The sequence below is a fragment of the Anopheles funestus genome, chromosome X, assembly GCF_943734845.2.
Source record: "Anopheles funestus chromosome X, idAnoFuneDA-416_04, whole genome shotgun sequence".
Classification (NCBI taxonomy): domain Eukaryota; kingdom Metazoa; phylum Arthropoda; class Insecta; order Diptera; family Culicidae; genus Anopheles; species Anopheles funestus.
Window position 1 is genome coordinate 21,622,238 of NC_064597.1, and position 23,584 is coordinate 21,645,821.

The 23,584-nt window shown below is 42.6% G+C and overlaps 2 protein-coding genes across 3 annotated transcripts in view; one reads left to right on the forward strand and one right to left on the reverse strand.

Annotated features, from left to right (window-relative positions):
• Positions 1–23,584, forward strand: part of LOC125769451 (uncharacterized) — a 451,794-nt gene that overhangs the window by 137,400 nt on the left and 290,810 nt on the right. The window lies entirely within an intron of this gene.
• Positions 1–23,584, reverse strand: part of LOC125768179 (uncharacterized) — a 460,049-nt gene that overhangs the window by 13,115 nt on the left and 423,350 nt on the right. The gene's annotated exons all lie outside the window — the stretch shown is intronic.

Below are 23,584 nucleotides of genomic sequence, written 5' to 3' on the forward strand. Positions count from 1 at the left end.
GATGTAATGCTGGAACGTTCTCATGAAGACGCGTGGAAACGCCGTCATCGCCGCAATCAAGGCCACGTTCGGAATGTTGTCGTCTCCTGGGGCACACTGGGGATTGAGCGATTTTGCAATGCTCACCAGCTCACCCTCGGTAACGGCATCCCGTGCCGTGTCCTCGTCCGTCAATCCTGTTGCTGTGGGCCATTCCATGGGCGGTTGCACCGGAAAAAGTTCGCCAACGATGTGCTGCAGCTTGGCTGGATCCCGTTCCATCGGTACTCGGGCTCCTTGCCACATCTGCCTCCGGATTTTGTAGCCTGGTCCGAATCCGTGGGGCCCCAGCTGTTCCGGAAGTTGATCGCCCTGCTCCTTCTTGCTCCGCTTGACCGCTTGCTCCAGTGCTGCTCTCGCTGCTGTGTACGCCGGACGGCGATCCTGTAGCTGCTCTTCCGTTCGGGCTCGCCTGAGTCTTCTCCGCATCCCGATGTAAGTGCGACGTAACTGGGAAATCTCGTTATTCCACCAGTACACCGATCGTCGTCCTCCCCGTGCTGCTGGCAATCTCAGCATCGTCGCGTCGCAGGCAGTTGACATTGCCTGAGTCAACTCGTCCGCCAAGAGGGTGCGGTTGTAGATGTCCAGTGACCCCAGAATTTCAACGAACAAGTCCTTGTTGAAATACCGGGTTGCCCATCTGCTATCCGAAGCCTGCTGTGCACTGTGTCCCAGGTTACGCTGCGTCGTCGTTCTCCCGACCGCAAACTTGATGGTATTGTGGTCACTTGGATTTTCGTCGCAGACTCGCCAGTTATTTTCCCCCAGAAGAGACGAGCTGCAGAAGGAAACGTCGATAATGGAACTACGGCCACTGTTGCTGCTCCAGGTTGGCCGGTTGCCCCGGTTCAACAAGACCAGCTCAAGTGATGCCATAGCATCCATCACCACCGCTGCCCTATGAACTCGTTCTCCATCGTTGTGTCTGCGTTCCATCCCCCACGCTCCTGACCAGGCGTTGACGTCCCCGCCGATCACGGTGTCCCGATTCCGCGGAATCACCGACGCAATTTCGGTCCATTTGCGTCGATAATCCTCCACTGACAAATCGGACCCCACAGGAGGTAGATACACGGAGCAGAAAACGATACCACGCATTTCGACCACGACGAAGTAATCCCGCCGATTCTCGATTATGCGTTGGATGGGGTATCTTCCTGTCGATACTGCTGCAACTCTGCCCGTCGGATCCGCGACCCAGTTACCGTTGTTCTCCGGAATCCGGTATGGATCGGCGATCAACACTATGTCGCAGCCTTCGTTCCGAGCAGTCTGCATCAGCATGTCCTGGGCCAGCTGGCTGTGATTAAGGTTCTGTTGAAGGACATTAATCATGACGATGCCGGTTTTTTACCCCTTCTCCTACTTGGCGGCAGTTGCGCTGTCCGAACGAGTGCCCGATTGCTTCCGGGCCCTTGCAGACGAGGCACTTCCGTTCCTTGGTGCACGGTCCTGAGTGCTTAGTCTCCGCACATCGATGACACTTGCTTGACCGATCCTTCCCACGGCAGTGAGTGGCAATGTGGCCAAACTCGTAGCACCGATAGCATTGGCGCTTCACCTCAACCTTCTTGAACCGGCAGCACTGGCTGAATCCGACAACATGCTGTTTTAGTAGCACGTCGTCCGTTACTGCCACCTCTGGGCATCCGAAAAATGCGACCAGCGTTCCGTAATTGGATTTAACGGTACTGATCTGGTCCTCGTATATCGTAACTCCCAGGGCTGTGCTTAGGTCCGTTGCAATTTCCTCGTTGGTGCAGCTCGGTGGAATGTTCGTGCAGGTAAGGCGAGTTGTGGGGGTCCGTGGTCGGGCTTTCGCTTTGCCCTCCAGTGCTTCGGACACTTTCCGCCACATCTCAAGCGTCTCGTCGTGGCTCTTGCAGGACAGTTCCAGAAGAATATTCCCCTGGAAATTCATCCTTACACGCTCCACTTTCTGCCGATCATCCCCCAGCTTTTCCTTGAGGATGCGCATCATCTCGTCCTGTGTTGTGTTGTTCGTTGTTTCCAACTCCAACGCATCTGGGACGCGATGCGCGCGCTGCTTCGGTTGTTTTGGTTGTTGCTGATGCTCCGGCTGCTGCCGCTGCTGCTGCTGGTTCGCGTCAAGCGCCGCTGCTTCCTGCTTCCGCTGCTTCCTCCGTGCTCGTCGCTTGGCCTGTTTGCTCAGAACTTTTGTCCATTCGGGCGCCGGTTCTTGTGACTTGTCCTGGTCCTGTCTGTTGTCCGTAGTCTTGTTCTTGTTTTGTCTGCGTTTGCGTTTCTTTGTCTTTTTGGCTGTCTGTGTGTCTGTGTGTTTGTCTGTTATGTTGCTTGTCTCATCGTTTGAAAGGGTCAAGGGTGTGTTCGTGGTCGTGGGGATGTCTGTTTCAGAGTTTTGTGTGGTTTCGGTCTTTTTGTTTGTTCGTGTTTTGGTGTTTGTGTCTTTTGGTGTTTTTGTCATTTTGTTTGTGAGGGTCGAAGGGCTGTTTGTTTGGGTGTCTTTTGTGTTTGTTGGTTTGTCTGTTTGTTTGGTGTCTTCGCTGTTTGGGTTGTCTGATGTTTGGTTTATCTTTGTTTGTGCATGTGTTTGTTCCTGTGTCCACTGTTTTACAGCGTTCAACTTAAGCAGAAGCTTATTGTTGGCCTCCAAGATCAATTCCGTCATGTGCGTCAGCTCTTCCACCTCCTCTCTGGTCGGACCGGGAGACAGCTGTTTTCCGGGAGACTGGGGTGCAGGCTGGGCCTCCACGAGTGAAGACCTGGCCACTTCACCTACATTACCCGTGGACTGCCGCTCAACCGGTGTCGCAATGAGTTCCGGTAGTTCGTCCACTGCACGTGGCGGTGATTCGGGAACGTCCGTCATTGTTGTTTTGTCTTGATGTCCCGTCTTGTTTTTGTCGGCTGTGTCGGCAAGCAAATTCAAGGAATTCCTGAATTTGAGTGCCCAGTCTTTTGGCATAGTGGGGAGTCCTTTTGTCTTCTGTCCGTCCCGTATGTCACGGATTAAGCCAGTCAGTATCGCCATTGCCCGCTCTAAATCATTCGCGGGACTGATGCCAACGGGGTACCGTGCAAGGAAGTCCTCCAAGCTGCGCCCAGCCGTAGATGCAACCAGTGGTCCAGCACTCCCCTCGATGACCGGCTGCAGCGTCGACCGCTTTGCCAGGCCCAGTCCAACCTTCGAAGTGCTTTTCAAAGGTGCGGAAGCTTCCGCAAATGGAAGGGTTGGCATGGTCGGCGAGGAGCCTAGTGTCATCCGGCGAGTGAGTAGGGCCTGTTGTCTGGTTGACATCAACGGGGTCACCGTGCTTAGGGAGGCCCGTCCTCTGGAGGTCACCCGGGCCGGTCCCGACAGTCGCTTGGGCGATGCGGTCAGTTGCGGCCTAGAGGTACTGCGCGTCATTGGGGCCATAGTGGAAGCAGATGAAGTTTTTAACCTGGAAATATAAGAGCAGAGGGAAAGTGTAGTATTGCCTTTTTTGGAGGATATGGATAAAAGTGAAAGGTTTTTCCCTGGAAGAGAAGAGAGGAAGGAGAGTGTAGTATTGTTTAATTGGGTAGGAGGGGTTATATAGGATATATAGGAGGGGGGAGATTATAAATTAATAGGATTATTTAATTTGTGCTAAGCGGGAGAGAGAAGAGATGTTGTGGATATGCAGAAGAAAATATAAATATAAATATATAGTAGTATTTTCGGTTTTGGTAGGTTTAGGTCGTAAATCGAAATTGGTTTAATATTCGGAAATTTTAATGATAGAGTGTACAGTAGGGTATTTTTGAAGGGGATTTGGATTTGTCTACGGAAACCTAATATATTGTTATTTAATTATTAGAATACTTTGAGTGAAGATTGATTATTTCCAGGAGAAAAATTATTCAGGGATTAGCTTATTTGTTGATGTGATGGTAAGAGAATTAATAAGTTAAGGCTTAATTTAGGAGATATTGTATCGGAACGGAACTCCTAGTTTGAGATTTAAATGAATGAATTAGTAAGTGAACTAATTGTTGGGTGAGTGGTGAATTGGTTATTTGGGTGTAAGAGAGAGAAGTGACGGATGGGAGCTACGGATGGGAGAATAAGCAAGGGATGCTAGTTGATGGGGTTTTTTCCGTTACGGGTAGAAGGTAGCAAGTGTGTACGTGGGAATAAACTACCGAGCGGGAAGAAAACTACCTTGCGCATGGAAAGGGGGTTTAGTGCGTACAGTTGATTATTATTTTAGAGGGTGGGGCAGGTGCAATAGAGAATGGTGAATAAGCAAAGGATGCTGGCTGGTGGGATTTCCCCCGTTACGGGTATAAGGTAGCAAGTGCGTACGTAGTTTGGCGAGGGGGGAAAAACTACCTTGCGCGTGGGAAGGGGAGTTAGTGTGTTTAGTTAAATATTATTTTAGAAGGGTGTGGCAAGTGCAAAGGAAAAAATTATTTTGAGCGTAGGGAAGTGTGGGTTTGGTCCGTGTATGCTATTTTAATATGGGTTACGGCTAAATGTTGTGTGTTTGTGAATGGGTTTTTGCTCTGGAATTTTGAGATTCTTGTGGGTTTTCCTAGAGATTTTTAAAATGGGGACAGGGAATTTGTACTTGGGTAGACAAGGTTTTTTAGGAATGTATGGTTAATGTTATTGAGTGTTGGGAATAATTTATGAATTAAAATTTCTGCAATCTTAAATGTCTAGGACATGCCGGTTTGAATCTGCGCTGGCACTTGTGGGATGCTTCGTCGCTTGAAGATCAATTTCTGGAGCACACACACACGCACACCCAAGCACTAGGACAATCAAGTTGGGACTGGTTTTGGCAGAGGGCCGCACCAATTTGTGGCGTCGACGCCGTCCGTCGAAAATCCGCGTATTTATTATAGAAGACAACAAATCAAAACGGTTATCCACAGACGCGGTCGCCTCCCAATTGATCTTAATTGTCCGTTGATTCAATACACTGGCACTTGCTAAAGCGGGACTGGTTTGGCAGAGGGCTTCACCAACTTGGGGCGTCAACGCTGCCTGTAGAATATCCGTGAATTATCGTGGAAAACAATAACTCAAAAAATACGGCAATCAACAGACGCGGACGCCTCCCACTTGCACTTGTTTGTACTTAGTCGCACACGCACGCGCCACTGAAAGTTCTTCGCGCACTAGACACTTTCACGAATGTTCTTAATTTCACTAGTCGGCAAAATTGTCGCAGAAGGCAACTTAATTTGATCGAAATTTAAAATGATCCACTTAACGCAGAAGGCGATTAGGATGCCGTTGGAAATTAATGAGAAAAAACGGGACAAAAACACTGTGCCGACGGCAGAAGAAGAGAGAATTGGATATAATTTAACAAAAACCCGTTGGCAATTTGTCGCAGAAGGCAACTTAATTGGATCAATGAATAAATTAATAAACAAAACGGCAGATTTTCACAAGCTAACACTCATGTCGCAGAGAACACTTTATTGAAACAGGATTCACGCTCGTAGGGATCACAAAACACAACACATAAAGCACAGCCACATCCAATCACAGAGTAATTCGGAACGCAGCACCACTTCACTGTTGTTAGCACGATCACACAAGCACAATATTTCCCTTCCAAGTTGCTGATTTAACACCTGCTGTGAGCACTCCACTAATTTCTACCAGAGGCGCGCCAAAGGTAGAAAAAGCTTTGTAGAACTCCAATACCAAGGCGAGAGCAAAGTGTGAACACGTCTGCTCCGGTCGGCTGTTCGCAAGCGTCTTGGATGGATATATCTACAAGTGTTTTACGAACGACGCGTGAATTTGATATCCAGTTTCTCATTTCGAACCTAGCTGCAGAGCTAGGTGTATTTCATCTACCTTTGTCGCAATTTGAATGGCGTGCTCTTCTATCTCTGCACTTATTAGCATATTGTCTACGTAATGTTATTTGGTTATAGCTTGAACAGTGTCGAGGTACCGCTGTGCATATTTGCTTGGCATGACGGCGCGGCTCGTTTTTTTTCATACTGTGCAATACTCGGGTAGCAGCAGGACCAAACGTCATCCCCTGCATTATTTATACGTTGGGCTCGTGTTTCAGCTCTTCGGCATTGTTGATCGACTTTCTACAATAGTACGTGATGGATCATTTCGCGGATTTAGCCACACGCTGCTATTTGTGTTCTCGAAAGCGTTTTAATACGGATAGTAGACCAGCGACCTGGTCCGGGCTTTTAAGTAGCATCGAGTTTAATGAAACGCCTCCGACCTAAGCCAACGCATCCCACACTAATCTTATTTTTCCGGGTTTAAGAGTATATGGTAGGGTCGTTCTTAGTCTGCTGTAGTGAATTGTTTCATGTAACCCTTTTCTATATGTTTCCCAATTTAAGTTTTATTAAGCGTGGTGAAGCCCTTGGTCGTGTAGCATCTGTGTGTGGATACATTCGCGAAATGTTCCATCAGATACTATAGTAGAAAGTGGATTAGAAATGCCAACGTTTCTTTTGGCAACCAGAAGACCTGAATGACGTTTGGTCCTGCTGTTCCCCGAGTATCGCACAATATGCAAAACATTATCTGTTTAGTTCGCTATTTTCTTTGCGAAAGGGTTGTATGTAACCACGCCGAAGGTCCAGATTCAACTCGTTTATTCCTTTATTACATCTAATCGTTACAAGCTTAATATGTGTTTTCTATGCATGTGTTTAACTTTCAACCTATCGGGTTTACGCTACTAGATTTACTACTTCCCCACATCTGGCCGAGATCTATATATAGGGTTTAATTCTTTACATTCCGGCCACCAAGGAAAGTATTTCTTTACCTAACCTAATTAGTTCACTTATGTACGGAGTTCATTAATGGGTATTCTAAATAATAACTGTAATAAATTCCTGTAACGTACTGTAATGGTCTCGAAACTAATCATTGCTAAAGATGTCCGGATTAGGAAGAATTAATATGCTGACTGTTGCCCGCACTATTTCCTTTCCTGCACCTGTGCGGACCGTCCCTACCCGTACAACTCCATCTTGTGTGTTGGAAAGCAACATTACATTGGATTTGGCTGCTAATAGTTGAACAGTAACGCGTTTATTAGTCTCAGAACGAATATAGCAACATGTACCGTAGGCACTCTGCGAAGCGTCAGCGAAGATGTGTAGTTGTATATTCGTAGCCTTGTACTGAGAAATAATCCCAGGAACTTGCATCACCCGAAGAAGGTTCAGTGACGAATGAAATTTCTGCCACTGTTCCTGAAGAGACGATGGTAATGGTCGGTCCCAATCCCATATCGTGCCGTCGTGCAACAAATCCCATAATTGTTGCATAAACATCTTAGCGATGAGAATGGCTGGTCCAATCAGCTCGAGTGTGATCTGATCTGTGAAACTGTGTTAAACAGTTTGCCAATGTAAGAGCACGTTATCCTTTTTGTACGAGCCTCTAATATTGGTGATGGTTCAACTCTGCACCAAAACGTATCGCTTGATGGTTACCAGATGATACCCAGCGTTAACACTACTTGATACTACATCATACATTACTACCTACATATTCTTTTGGAACACCTGGTAACGCCTTTGGATTGTTAGAGGCCCATTTTTTTAAACAGAAACCAGCCGATCGTTTCATCGATGAAATTTGCATTAGCAACACGGTTGCATCGGATAGATCTTCCGCCCCAGCCAATTCAAAGTAGTAAGTTATCACCGCAAAATCGTAACACCATTTCTCAAATTGGGCAGTTGTTTTTGCCCCATCCGACGTTTTCGGCTCAGTCAGCTCATTAAAACTGGGGGATAGAGGGAGCGATAATGAAGTCACCCGGAATAAGATTAAATGGTAGCTTAACAACGTACTCCCCGATGCATTACGCGTTGTAGTCGAGACGTAATGCTTTTCACAGCTGTCCTCTTCATTAGATAGAACAGGATCATCCAATATCGTCTCGTTTTCCCAAAAGCGCGTCATAATTGATTCCAATGGGTTCTAATTCATAGCAGCATGACATATCCGAGATGTATTTGTTTGCTGCGACGAGTTCCCTGCTACACTCGAATTGCGTAGGGTCTGCTAATGTCACATTTCTCAACTCTCAGGAACACATTTGCAAATGTGTGTCAAAGTGATGAATTTTGGATCGAACGGTTGACGTGGTCGATCCCTTTACCTGTTGTATAGCCTTCCCGATGCCCGAGAGGAAACATTCACCTTGGCGCGGATAGTAGCTTCACAGTCAATGCCTCCGGAACAAAGTTTTCCATTGAGGCCGAATCAAGCAGCGCTCTTGCCTCGTGCTGCTTTCCGTAATCGTCCACGTGATAAACGGCACCGGTCCACACGGCAGGACCGGGTTCAAATCCCATCCGAACCGTTCCCCCGTAGCAAGGACTGACTATCCGGCTATGTGGTAGAATAAGTCTAGTATGCCAGAAATAATCGGCGAGACCTGTAAGGTCTTTAAAAGCCAAGAAGAAGTGTTAGGACCCTAAGCTAAGTGACTTTCACTTGCAATACAACACGTATGCCGAACGGTCAAGCGAGAAACCGCGGTGAAAATTAATTTTCACCGGATCGAAAGAAAATTATTTTAACACAACGTAGGGCCGTGATCGCGAACAAACCGTTTTCCACATCCATTAAAGTAAACCATCGTGCTATCTGTCCCGTTCGATTATTGGGATAGGAAAAACATCTTTCAGAATTATTGCGTTATTTGTTTACTTTATTTCAATACTTGTATATTTGTAAATTTGTAAATGTGGTTGGAAGTGATTGGCTGCACAGATAGGCCTTATCACTTAGCTTACAAACTAACTTGTAAAAATATGTAAAAAATCGTCAAACGGTGTCAGTCAAAATTGTCACAATCACTGCTGAACTTTAGTGCGACAGTTCTAGGTGAGACATAGAAGTATATACGGGCTAACAATTCAGGTGCGTCTATCTCTCCAGTAAGGAGTTTACACATAAAACGAGTTGTCATAGTTGTCTTAAGTCCACACACACTCTTTTCGTTCCGTGCGGGTTTTATTTAGAGCCTTTTCACTCGACACGATCTTGACAGTTCATCAGTTCGACGAACATCGCTCAAATAAAAAATTATGTGTAAAATTTTGATAGCTCACGCGGTTCGAGCACTAATTTGATTGCCCATAAGACAGAACTAGAAAGCATATGGCTAGTTGGGTTGTGTGTGTACTAGTGATGGGTCATACGATTCATTTCACGGCCCGACCCGGAGTCGGGTGCAGCAATATCGGAATCGACTCCGATCCGTGGGTGCAGCGGGTTCGGGCCGACCCGAATGTATAGGTAGGTTCAGTAGTTCCGACCCGAACTCGCTGCACCCACGGGTCGGAGTCGCTTATGGCAGCTTGCACCTATCGGAATCGTTGCACCTACTGAACCTTCTTGTATCTACGGGTCGACCCGAACGGGTTCGGGTCGCTTAAGGATGGCTCCGACCCGGTAGGTTCGGGTCGACCCGCCCATCACTAGTGTGAACGCGGCACGAACTTTGTTTTGTCTCAATAATGTCTTTAAAAATAATAAGACTTTAAATGTACCCTACGTTGTGTTTTTAATTTAGTACTTTAGGGGATTACAAAAAAACGTGGTGAATCTGCTCGTTGAACTATGGCAACTGACATCGTACCCTTTCCTCCTGTCAAAGTTCTTTCTTCTTGTCAGATTGGCTCATGTCCTTTGACATTTCGGTACCAAACAAACTCAGCAGTAATCAAAACCGGATCCAAAACTTGACTTGTTCTTGATCACTACTCTACACTTCGATCGTACCCTTTACGCCGAGAAGTAATTGCTTGTCCATGATCAAATAAAATAAAAATTTGGCCGTCACACGTTCACAAGAATATTAATAAATTTAATGAAAATTTAATAATTATGAAAAATTTAATTTAGTTTCATAAGTTATTCAAAAAAAAAATTATGAAAATGAATAGTGTTTAGAATTATTGAGAACTTAAGAATGATAAAAAAATGAAATTATGTATGAAATTTTTTGGTATTATCGGTTTCCTCGACACTATTCACAAAACACATGGTTACCTATACACATTTATATGGTTCATGGGGAGCGTTGTATCGATAAACAATCATGTTCTTATGCAGTTTAAGTCAAAACAGCTTTATTTTCAATATTCATTTAAATTTACTGTGAGCAAACAGCTCATAATTCAGCGACCAAAAGTTTTCATTACGGATGCGTTTTGGTTGGTTTCACTGTTGGTTTGCTTTGATTGAACTGTCAAGTTCACGAGCTCGCCTTGAGTTCGCGGCCTAGGACATATGGCCTGAGTAGCCGGTCCACAAAAAAATAGAGGTAGTGGTATCAGTCCATAACCACGGAGTAACAAGGGAAGGCCCAGGAAGCTGGATCCCTAGGTGGTACCGTGGCAGTACCTCGACGAAGAAGAAGAAGAAGAAGAGTTCGCGGCCATTTCACTAAATTCAGCAATACCCAGATTGAGCTACGTTCGTCTCAAAAGCAAAGTCGCGGTGCCCGTTTAAAGCCGCGGGGCCACGACAGTTGAGACTTTCCCTCAAACTTCCTCAGTCACTTAAATCCCACAAAATGCGTCTCAAAACCAATGTTGCCGTGGCCGTTTGAGGTTTTCCTCAATTTTGGTCGCACAAACAATCACTCGCACTCGTGGTTCGCAATCGTAATTGTGACGATTGAGTGTATTTTTTATTATGTTTCGAGACACGGACACCTGAGGGCATGGCCGTCGAAGAAGAAAATGTAGCAAATGGTGCCATCTATTGACCACAGGTCAAAGATTGATACCGTTGGATACCACCTGAGTTATGGGGCAAAGTTGGGCCAAAAATGAGGAAAATTTGACGATTTCACAAACAGGGTATGGAACATGGTTCCTTGATGAATAAATCACTTTTCAATACGCAAAAACATCCTTACAATTTAATCGTAATTGTAAAAAAAATTCAAATTCAGGCCACATTGCATAGTCTCCGAACCACTCTGTACGAAAAATTGACACGCAGAGGAGTGACCATGAGAGAGGGGGTCCTTATTTCAGTCTTAAGCCTTTTAGTCTGCATCGCTATGGCGAGTTCTTTATCGTTCGCCATTTTGCGTTCCAAGCATTTCCATCTATTAATAGCCATTACTTTACTCTCAGGCAGTCGCACATTGTCATATTTCCATAGAAGACCGCATTCATATCGTTTGTCAATCAATCGGGATTGCTGTGAAAGTATTTGTAGCGATCGCTCGTCTTCTTTGGATAAGAGTGCCGGAGAAGATTTATCTATTCCCATACTGTCTAGGGCAAAATACTCTTTCATTGCACTGTGCAAGGTGTCATCGCAATTGCATTCGCATTTCCTGACTTGAAGAGAGTAATTATGAGTCGAAGAACTAGCTCCTCGCTCGTTGCCACAGTAACCATAAACAGTCCACCATAGTCGTGTTTTGCCAGCAACCGGTTGGTTGCTTCCTCCTTCGTGTCTCTTCTTTACTGTGCTCAATCTTGCGTTATCCAAGCCTATTAAAATGCGTGGTTTGGCATCACGGTACGATTCGACTGGTGTCTGGGCAAGGTAAGGATACTTCTTGATTAAACTATTCATATTTAACGTCTGCTTTGGGAGATCCAGCCCCTTCACTGTTCGAATAGCATGGAGGGAGTGTATTTCATTACCTTTTCCAGATAGTTTAATGCTTACGGTTTTGAAGGCTTCTTCGTGATGACGCATGTGGTTTGTTCATTTTAGACACAATGATTTGTGAGGACCTTCTAGCTGCAGTTCATCCGCTAATGACTCATCCATCAGGGTGATCTCGGATCCGTCGTCCATAAAAGCATAAGTGTCTACTGATACGTTTCGTCCATACACTCGGACGGGAATCATCCTGAAAAGAATATTATTTTCATTATTATGATGAACACTGCATTGACGTTCTGGTGTTGCCTGAATCTGCGGCTTCGACCGGTATAAAAGTGAGTGGTGTTTAAAGGTGCATCCTTCCACCCCGCATGGCGTTAGTCTTTTGCAGAAACCCTTGTGCTGACGCAGACATTTCCGACAGAGCTGCTTTTCCTTCACCACCGCCCATCTGCCTTCACCACTCAACTCAGCAAAGCGCGCGCATCGGTCAACGGGTGCACATGACTCTTTTGCAAACCACGCATATATTTATATATGTATATTATTATAATATATAGAATATTATTATATTATTCACGTTCTCGATCCTCACACGTACGTTTTTACGCTTGTGGACTTTAGCTTGGACTGAATTCTTTTATCATTCACTGATGATTTTTTATTAGACTGATAAATTTTATAATGTGGAAAATCGGCGGACACTGAACTTTAATCCACGCTCGTACGCGTCTACTATGAAAAAGAATCAGTCGTAGTTTTGGGTTTCCTCTTTATTCGAACGCTAAAACGGAGCCAAGCGCAAGGATAAATTTTATCAGAGTACTTTCTGCTTCGCTTCTCGTTTTCCATTGATTCCACTCTCCCCAGCAAAGTGCGTATATATATATATAATGATGAGTCGAGGCTCGATGAGGTGTTTATTACTTGATGATTCGCACAAAAAGAGGACGATTCTACCGGCTACCGATCGCACGATGCTGTTTCTTTGACACACACGTGCGCAAGTTAGCGAAACTATCACTTCGGATTGTAGAGAAGTTAAGAGAAACGAAAGCTTCCTTCTTCTAAGGCGGTTAGGCTGAGAGTGCCGTCCTTTTGCTTTATTCAGATTTAAATATAAGTTTCGTGTTCCAAAGGGATCGGGTGATGAAAGGAAGGATATAGAGAAAGGACGTAGATAACGGTGATCGACCGGATGACGATCTTGTGTTGGTTTAGGGCTGATACCGTTGAAGGGATGCAGAATCAGGCACGGACGCTCGATCGACCGGATGACGATGCTGTGTTGGTTTTGGGACTGATACCGTTGAACAGTTTTGATAACTGTATCTATGATTCTGCGTTGTTCCGATATCTCGCACATGCAGTTATGAGTGTCGTATCGCCTGTATATAACGCCTAGTCCTCTGCTCTGGTCCAGTACCGATATGCCTTCTCCTTGGCATATAACTATATATATCAGGTGGGCTTATCCCTACCAATTTGACAACTGCGCTGTAGAAAGATGAATTAAAATTTGACGTTTATGGGTTCGATCGTTTGTCAATGTATGAGTGTGAATCATTTGGAGTGTGCTATGTGTGTGAGTGAAAATATACGTATCACAATCGAATCCACAACCTTCAAATTGATTTTCAGCATGTCTACCGCGTCAAACCTTTGAGCCCACCTAGTCTCTTTATCAACTTTGCTCCCCAGTAAGTTGGCCCTCCCCTGACAGATCACCAACTGTCACCACTTACTGTTGATGGCCGCGCACATTACAACAATTCATAAAATATCACACAATCAACGCAAATATTCTTAAGCTATATGAAACAAGCACTATGGGGCACAGATTTGACAGCTACAAACCAAAACAATGCATTTTACGCCGGATTGAAACTTTGCTTTGACGGATTCATTCTTGTAGATTGCAGAATAGCATTGGGGTTAGAAAGCTAAAATTTTTAGCCCGGATCTGTCAAAACATCGAGCAGAATCGAGCGGGAAATTGTTGACAGGTAATATCATCATGCAAGGATTCCTCAAGGACCTAGCATTTTGACATAAAGAATTATATTAGGCTGCATTTTTGTAGAACCGCGTTTTAACAAAACAGGAATTACAGCTTCGAAATGTAGTTCGAAATATAGGCATGGCACAAGTAAAAATTTGTATTATTTTCCATAAAAAGCTTAACATAATTAAACTCATGTAATTTCATTGTTGTTTTAAATCCTAATTCAATCAACATTCATTCGAATCAAATATGGCCTAATCTGTTTCAGACCTGCTAGAAAAATGCCTTGTTTTGACATTTGTCGAGCAGCTGATCGAAACTAACATTAGAAAAAAATTCTAATTTGAAATACGCAGGCTTATTTTGCTGAGCTGTTTGTGTGGAAGCTTGCAGCAAATAAGCCGCCAAACGGCAAAGTCCATTTAAACAAACTAGTGGAAGGTATCATAGACCCCATTGATAGTAACTAATTGTGGGTTTACGTCACCAAACAGAGATTTGCTAAAACAGATAGCGATTTGACAATAACCGATTGGCCATTAAAACCCTCTATCTCCGTTTTGTAATGCTATCTTTACTCTGTATAAATTTCAGAGCCTTATTAAGATTCCAAGCTCAATGTTTGTCACTATGAAAATCGGTTATTTTCGCTTGGTTAGAACGACCACGCCGTATTATAAAACTCTCAGAATGGTTCCAAGTCAAAGCATGATGTTTTTCACGGATTTTGCAAATATTTTAAAATTTAAGCTTCAATTCTACACAAATCTAAAACATGAACTTTTGCACAAATATAATATGGAATTTTCCTTCTAAATCACAAAAAAAAAAAATCAAAATCGATCCAGTATTTAATGAAATAGATTTCAAATTTGCCTAAAACAATATTTTTTTTTACATTTTTTTTTTACAAATCTTGACTTTGGCAACCTCGTTCTCAGAAACCAGATTAGTTAGAGACTTGATTTTTTGTATTTTTCTTAATTTGATTAGATTAAAAAACCTTATTTGGTTTGTGACTAGTTGAAAGTTGTTTTTTTATTTTATTTTTTTTTATTCATAAAGAACGGCCTGGCCGTATTGCTCTGTTTTTTATTTTATGCCGGCAGATTTTAAATGTGCAGTGGTGTGATTGGTCGTCAAAGATATTGTATTCCATGTGAGCAAAACAAAAAAAAAAAAAAATATTCAAAAATAGTAATATACACGCCAGGTAATTAGCACTATCGAAAAACAAACAATAATTATTTTATTGTTTTTTAACAATAATTATAATAATTATTTCAGATAAAAATAATTAAAAATTATTTGTATTTTTTTAGTTTTAATAATAACATAATTTAATAATTGTGTTTTTGCACGACGCTGCTTGTTTGCATAACGCAAGCATCGCAAGCATACCACCGTCGTGGGCATGCTCGGGTTTTGGTTTCCGGGGCCTCAAAACCAAGAGCTTTCCGTTCGTTCCCTGACTGTGGTGCTGCTGTCCGTGTGGGTCGCGTAGGTGCGGAGCTGGTGGGCGCACGAGTCACTTGCGCATTTTTAGACTCGCGGTAGAGTTGTTTGGCGAGCCTATCCAACTCCTCCCGTAGCTCCTTCCACGTAGGAACGTCCGCGTTCAGTCGCAGTGTGATCCGCTCAGTAGTGCGCTTGTCGAGTTTTCTCAGCACGGAGAACGTCGTTTTCTCGGAGAACGTCCTGCGTCGATAGCTTGGACCGGTCAGCGCCTCGAACCGCAACAAGAACGCGTCGCCGTCCTGCCAGAGCGACGCAAGGATCGTCTCTTTCACCGTAGCAACATTCCCTGCACCACCGCTTCCAGCGCCGTCAGCTGGCGGGACGCCTCGGTGATCGCTTTCTCGTCGGTGGACATTCCACGCCGTTTCAAGTTCAATCACGTCGGGGTCACCAATGTTTTTGCACCAAGCCGCGATTCACATAGATAACCGTCTTTCTATTGATTTTGCACGAAGACGTAAATCACGAAGATAAAACGTAGTACTATGCTAACAGTTTAACTTTATTACACGCTAATTGCGTGTAAACTTCTGCTTCAGTCGCCCGCGAGCGTTCGTAGCGTGTGGATGTATGCCAGATTGTAGCAAAAAAAAAAATTAACAAATTCCAGAAAATAAAAACGCCTGGGGGCGATTCACTCTCTCGTGAGAGCTATTAGAGGGTGAGAGAATCTTTTTTCCCCATACAACTTCCTTGGAGCTTTTGCTGAAATGATAGAGAACATTGGATTAGAAATTGGTGTAGAAGAAAGTCATGCTTACATTTGCGCCATCCGACCAGTCGTTGAGGGGGTACGTTGTGTACCGTATATAAATGAAGCTGAATGGGAATGGATTTCAAAGCTAGTATGATGCAAAAAAATCTTTCGTGCCTTCGGATATTTTTGCGAAAAAATATTGCATAACAGGTTTGCTTCCTACCATACGGCCGTTCCGATAAAACATATTAGACCGGTTTTTGGTCCGTTTTAACTACCTTTAAGGTGTGGTTATATGGACAATCTTTTTGAACACATAGAAACACGAAGCAGCTGCTACAGATGCTTGTTTTTTCCCATGAGCGTTCAGACAGACGACAGTTAAATAGCACTGTTCGTTGTCGCTACGTGCCTATACATGCGGAAGGTGTTATTGGTTCTTGTAGGAAGGTAATGAACACAGGATGCTATGTAGGTGCGACTAGGGGAACCCTCTCTGATGTGAAAATACCTCTGATGAGTATTGAGTCATATCACAAAGCATTGCTTGGCCATTGCTTGGCCAGTGACGCGTTCGGGTACATAGGTAAAGAAAATGAATGTAAAAGGATGCGTCGAATAGGTGTCGCACGATGGGACTAAAGGCAGTGAACGATCAAATTAAAAACTGTTCAGAATCCCAAAATTTTTTAAAACAATTCTTTATAAGTAGGTTAACACTGTCCTTTACACCTTTACCCAAATCGTGTGTTTGAAAGAATTTTAAAAATTAAATTTGTGACGCTGAAGCAATCACCGATATATTTAATCAAAATAACAAGGTTAATCAAGTGTATAAAAATCTGCAAAAATCTATAAAATGATGCAAAATGTTGTTCTTTGCAACTTTGTACAACTTTATTTTCATCTAGCTCTTCAACTTTTTTAGTTATTAAAAAACCAAAGCTTTTAGTTATTTAAAACCAAAGCCAGTACGTTACGGGCGGCCGACGGGAAATAGCTAAAGCAATGCACAGAATTGTAGCGAAAAATACCTTGTTTTTGTCATTGAATTTAAGTATTATTTTATCTATATACCGCACGGGAAAATCTTGTAACTATTAGTCCAAAGTGTGGCCTACATATTCTAATCGGTCGTTTGTAAATTAATAATAATTTTAATACAAATAAATGAAGAAAACTGAACGCGCTTTTGCACGCTACGCTGCGACTAGTGTTGGGTAATGTGCTGCTGTCCACACAGTGCGCACAGCACAGTACACCTATTACTGTGCTAGCTCACTGCTAACTTAGTGCACACCTAGTACAGAGCTAGCACGTTGTTAGCACACTGCTAGTACTCTGCTAGCACACGGTTGTGAGGTTCCCAAACAAACCCACCCTTCCCCCCCGATCATCGCTAGTTAGGGCCTCCAAACTAGAGATGTGCAAAGTGAGTAAGAGTGAGATAGTGAGTTGAAACGTTGTAGTGAACGAGTTTCGTTCACTCATCACGATGAGTTTTAGCGACTCTTTTTTCACTTACTCACTCATGAGTGTAAACATGTAGCCGTGGTGAGTCGAGTTGCTAAAAGAGTAAATACGTGAGTTGAAACGAAAATGAGTTGAAACAAAAATGAGTTGAAACAAAAATGAGTTGAAACAAAAATGAGTTGAAACAAAAATGAGTTGAAACAAAAATGAGTTGAAACGAAACGTTTGATACACATGAGTTGAAACGCAATAAATGTGTACAATACCCAAACTAGCCAAATTAATATACTTCTCGCTCTGCCTAACTATCAAACATGCATAAGCGAACAAGCGGGCTAGACTGATCGGCATTGACATGAAACGGGATACTTATTCGGATATTTATTATCCTACTCACTCATGAGTATATTCATTTGGCTAGTTTGGGTATGGTACACATGTTTTCCGTTTCAACTCATGTATATCAAACGGTTGGTTTCAATTCATTTTCGTTTCAACTCATTTTTGTTTCAACTCATTTTTGTTTCAACTCATTTTCGTTTCAACTCATTTTTGTTTCAACTCATTTTCGTTTCAACTCATTTTTGTTTCAACTCATTTTTGTTTCAACTCATTTTCGTTTCAACTCACGTATTTACTCTTTTAGCAACTCGACTTACCACGGCTACATGCTTACACTCATGAGTGAGTAAAATGACCGAACCGGGTTTTTTATGACTCCGAAATGAGTCGATAAACGAGCTGACTCCTTATACCGACTCATTCACTCTGAGTTGACTCACTGAAAAGAGTCGTTATTCTCATCTCTACTCCAAACATGACTACCCCCAGGTCAGCATTTTTGAAATCAGTACACCCCCCGGTCAGCAGTTTCATAATTTGACTTCCTCCGATCGGTTATACTGGATCGTGGATCGTGGGAGTGTGTGCACACATACAAAAAAATTTCATCACACTCTCGCTATCCGACTGAAATTTTGCCCTTTTGTTTTAATCGAATCCGATCGACTTCCCCCCACGCTCTCTTTCGGTTTCTTTGATCATCATTTCTTAGAACGAGTGTTCGTTTGTTCAGCAATCAGCTAACGCTGAGCTAGGTTAAACTCCTTGTAAAAAAGGTGTGCTACCAGTGTGCTAGCAGTGTGCTAGTAGTGTGCTAGCAGTGTGCTAGCACTGGGCTAGGAGTGTGCTAATATTGTGCTAATATTGTGCTAGTATTGTGCTAGTAGTGTGCTAGCACTGTGCTAGTATTGTGCTAGTAATGTGCTAGCACTGTGCTAGTAGTGTTCTAGGTGTGCACTGTGCTAGGTGTGTGCACAGCACACCTCAGTGTGCTTTCGTGTGCGCACAGCACATCAAAATGTGCAACTTTACCCAACACTAATAACAAATGATGGTCGTCAAAACGTTTTTAGTGTGATTATGCCTCAAAATGTCAAATTCGATCTGGCCACCCTTCTTGTGGCCTAGGCCATAAATATATGTAGTAGCCCACGTAATTGAGTCGGCGTTCTGCAGAGAGGGTTGCTGAATTTTTAATAAATCATTCACTAATGTTTTGTAAATTGAATCTACGTTTCCGTATTCCTTTTCAAGCTTTTCTATTATTTTGTTAATGTTTTACGTGTCAAATAGAAGTCGATTAACGCTTACGGCTGCCCTTCCTGATATGCTAAACTGCTACCTTCTAAAAATTTCCTTTGGCCTGTTCTCATCGCTTGTTAGCCTATCAAAAGCCATTTTAAAATTTGGCCACTCTTTATTATCTCCAGAAAATTCTGGTAAGCTTAACGTTTCCGATTTATGCCGCTCTTCTACTACTTCCTTCAACGCATTTGTCATGGTACCCATCACTCTTTCAATAGATTTATTTTCTCTTGGAAGCACGCAGTCGCCGGTCGCAGTGTCCAAGCGCGCTTGCAATTGTGCCATTTCTTCATTACGCTCCTTACGCTCCTCGACCAATTGTCGTTTGAGACAGTCGGTCTCTTGCTTGGCTTGCTCAAATTGAGCTATTAGCTCAGTAATTATGCCCAGCAAATCGGGCTCTTTTGTTGGTCCTTTAATTGGAGCCATATTATTTTCCAAAATCAATATAGTAAAAATTGTAAAAATAATATTATATTGACTTTTAAAAATTATTTGCCAAAAGGCAGTGCAAAATTAAAAGAAAAACAAAAAAACCGTGATCAAGCAACATTTTTTACAAATTTTGGCTAGGACGCCTATCTTTTTTACTTACAGTTACACAGTTTACTCTGGTTACCTTTCTGATGAGTTCGTGTTCCGTTGGCTGCTTTCACTACACTGCTCTCGTTATCCCTACTACGTATTACAACGTACCCTCGTACTTCACTCACGCATAAAAATTAGTTGATCCATAAGCGCATTTTTCACTTACTCATACACATTGCGCACTATTCACGCACAAGATTACTCGGGTCCGTATGCGCATTTATCCCTCACTCACACCTGAACGCACTACTCATGCACAAAGTTACTCGGGCCCTTATGCGCATTTATTATTCACTCACATTAGGTATGTTTTGCGCTTGATTGTTCCTATTACTTATTTACTCGTCGGTTCCACGGATCACACACTCAGACACTTCACATTTTTCTACCTCCAGCAGACCGGTTGGCCGTCCTCCTCCCAGGTTGGGCGACGATGTGTTGCTTGGAGAGTTTTCGATATGTTGAAACGCATTTGGTTGCACCCATAGTCTTAACTTATCCGATTCTAAGACTCCATCGTATGGTATTTGTGTTACTTGATAACCGTCAATTTTGCGTACCACATAGCGATCATTTGGTAGGAATTTATAAATGGCATACGGACCTCTGTACTTTGCAATTAATTTATTGTTGGTATTAGGTGATGTGCCTGTATTTCTTATGACTACGTAATCTCCTATGTTATACACGCGGGATTATTTTTCTTAACAAATTGTTTTTCGTTGGTTTCTTGAGATTTTACGATGTTTTCAGAAGCTTTAAGACGTATAGAATCAAAATCTTTAGAAGGTATATCGTTTTTCGTTTCTACGAATTCGGTGAGTTCATCGACCATATGACCACGCTGTTCGACTCCGAAAAGCATAACGGAAGGGGTGAATTTAGTTGAACTATGAAATGTATTATTCAAAGCATACTCCGCTTTGGTTAATTGAAGACCCCAATTTGCATGATCTATATTGCTGGAAAGTTTACTTAAAATTGGTCGAAATACCCTATTGACTCTTTCGACTTGTCCATTTGCTTGTGGCGAGTTAGTTGCTTTCAGAACATGAGAAATTACTCGAACATTTAAAAAATCCTTAAACTGTGCGGATGTGAAACACGTGGCTCGATCGCTAATAACACGACTAGGCCGACTATAGTAATCCATATATTGAAAAAGTGTGTTACCAACTTCTTGTGCAGTTTTGGAAGCTGTAGGTTATAATTTAACAAATTTTGTGAGTGCGTCAATGACTACTAGCACATATTTTTTCTTTGAATGAATACAGGGCAGGGGACCTAAGTGATCAATTTGTAGTGTGTGAAATAGAGTTGCTGTTTTGGGTATGCTATGGAGATTTTGATTATTATTTCTTGCAGGTAATGTACGAGGGCTGACAATAAAGTAAGGTTTCCAATTTTTTTTTTGTTTTTTCATAGAAAATGACATTTATTTACAAAAAGCGATACACCGTTGGAAAGGCCAAGGTCTTGGCTACTTTTCTACATAATCGCCATTTTTTCCAACACCTTGCGCATCCGCACGATGAACTTGTCTATGCCGGCAGAATACCACTCTCCGTACGCCTCGCACAGCCAGGTGTTGACCTCTTTCTGAACCTCCGCGTCACTTTCAAACTTCAGTCTCTTGCTGACCCTCAACGGAGAAAGACGTATTTTGGCTATCGTTCTAAACCGGGATAAAATCTGATTTGTTTGGTTGTGTGAGTGAGGTGCGCTGCTGCTTGACAATTATTGGTGCGTAGGTAAATTGGTGTACAGGTATAGTGGACTGTCATAGGCATTGGTGGGCGGGTATTAGTGGGGTGGTATTTGTAAACTTGACATACTTCTGAGTACGTACTAACATCTTGAACGATCTGCTGACCGAAAATGTGGTGGCCGCCTGTCGGCCACGAGGGTCCTTCCCTCCCCACTTCAAGTAGGGACAGGACTGTTCCTCACTGGATGGACAGTAATGATTCTTTCGGAGAGAAGAGGTATTTAGTTCTCAGGGCCGTGGATAATAATGAACTTCCCAAAAACCCCTGGATTATCAGTGACACTATAAAAAGAGTCACCGGTAAGGTAGAATGTGGCCGTCCTTTGGACGCACAAAACACGAAAATTTTAATAGAAACCAGATCTGCTATTGCGTTCGAAAAAATGCAAAAGATCACTAAACTTATAAACGATGTACCAGTAGTAGTGGAACCGCACCCTACACTTAACAGTGTTAAGTTAGTTTTCTCCGCTAACTCTGTTGGCAGTATGAGTATTGAGGAAATAATGAAACACCTGGCAAATGAAAAGGTTACCGATCTGTACCGCTTTACAAAAAAAGTAAACGATCAAATGTTAGCAACTAACACATTCGTAGCCACGATGAACGCTGTGCGTGTACCGGAACACATTCTGATAGGCATGGAGCGCGTACCAACAAGACCATACTATCCAAGACCAATGCGCTGCGGCTTTTGTCTGCGTTTTGGGCACACCAAAAAATACTGTAAAAATTCCGAAATGTGTGTGAACTGCGGATTAACTGCTCACGGTGCATGTCAATCGGAGGCAAAGTGTATAAATTGCGGTGGATCTCACAACAGTCTTGATAGAAATTGCGAACATTACCTAAAAGAAGTTGAGATAATTAAAATTAAAGTAAACAGAAACTGCACTTTTAAGGAAGCTCGTGACATAATCACTCTCCAGAGACCAAAAACAACCGTAGTACAACAGAGAATTGAAGAAGCCCAGAAAACCGACCACAAAGACAAAATTATTGAACAACTCACAATCACAGTTGAAAAATTACAAAAACAAATTGAATCGCTTACAGAAACCATAAAAAAACTATCGACTCAGAAAACTGAAATCTCGGACAAATGCATTACTGACAAACAAATATCTATTGAAGAAGATGAAGAAGACGATCTTGACTCTACGTATGAAAGCTCTGTTCATAGCGACAACTCAAGCTACAATCCTAAGAACAAAAGATGCGCCGCTTTTTCTCCCGATGAGCAAAAACCACCCACTAAATCTCCAAAAGAAGAAAAGACAAACATTGTAACTCGCAGGGCAAAAAACAATCATCGAAAATCTAAATTTAAATAACATCCCGGAATTTACTATTCCATACATCCAAAAACATAGATTCAACCCATTGCAATGAAATGCTGCCAAATCTTTACTCTCATACAAACCAAAAACCTAAACCACTCGCCATTTCATGGAATATCAGAAGCATGACAAAAAATTTAGATGAACTAAAAATTATAATAACTAAGTATAAACCACCTTTTGTGGCCTTACACGAAACAATGAATCCAGCCTCTATCGCATCTACCCCGTTAAAAAATTATGATTGGACATTTAAAACAAACAAAACCCCTCATCATAACGTAGCAATTGGAGTACTCAAACATATACCGATGAAAATCTTAAAATTGTCTTCAACTCTACCAGCCGTAGCCGTTAGAATCAAGGCGCCATTTGAAAGCACCCTTTTATGTTTATATCTTCCCCCAAACCACACCAATCTATCAGAACTTGATTCCAACATCCATGCTCTTATAAATCAACTACCTAAACCTCTTTTAATACTAGGTGACTTAAACGCCCAAAATAGGGACTGGGGATGCCAAATTTCAACTCGTCGTGGAATGCGGCTACAAAATATTTTTGAACTGCATAATTTGTGCACACTGTTCAATAGTTACCCGACCAGAATTGCTCCATCAAATGGGACAACATCTACTATAGATTTTTGTGTTACTTCTTCTTTTTTAGCTTCAAAATGCTCTATTTCGGTTTTGAATGACACTCATGGAAGTGATCATTTTCCAATCCTTTTGAGTAGTAAACTTGATGCTTCTTCTGAATCTTTTAGACCCCGATGGAAGTATAATGAAGCTGACTGGGATAATTATCAAGAAAACATATCCTCTCTTTTATCAACTCACGTATCAACCCCTGACATCTCAACCTTCAGTGAAATCATCATTAAAGCAGCTTT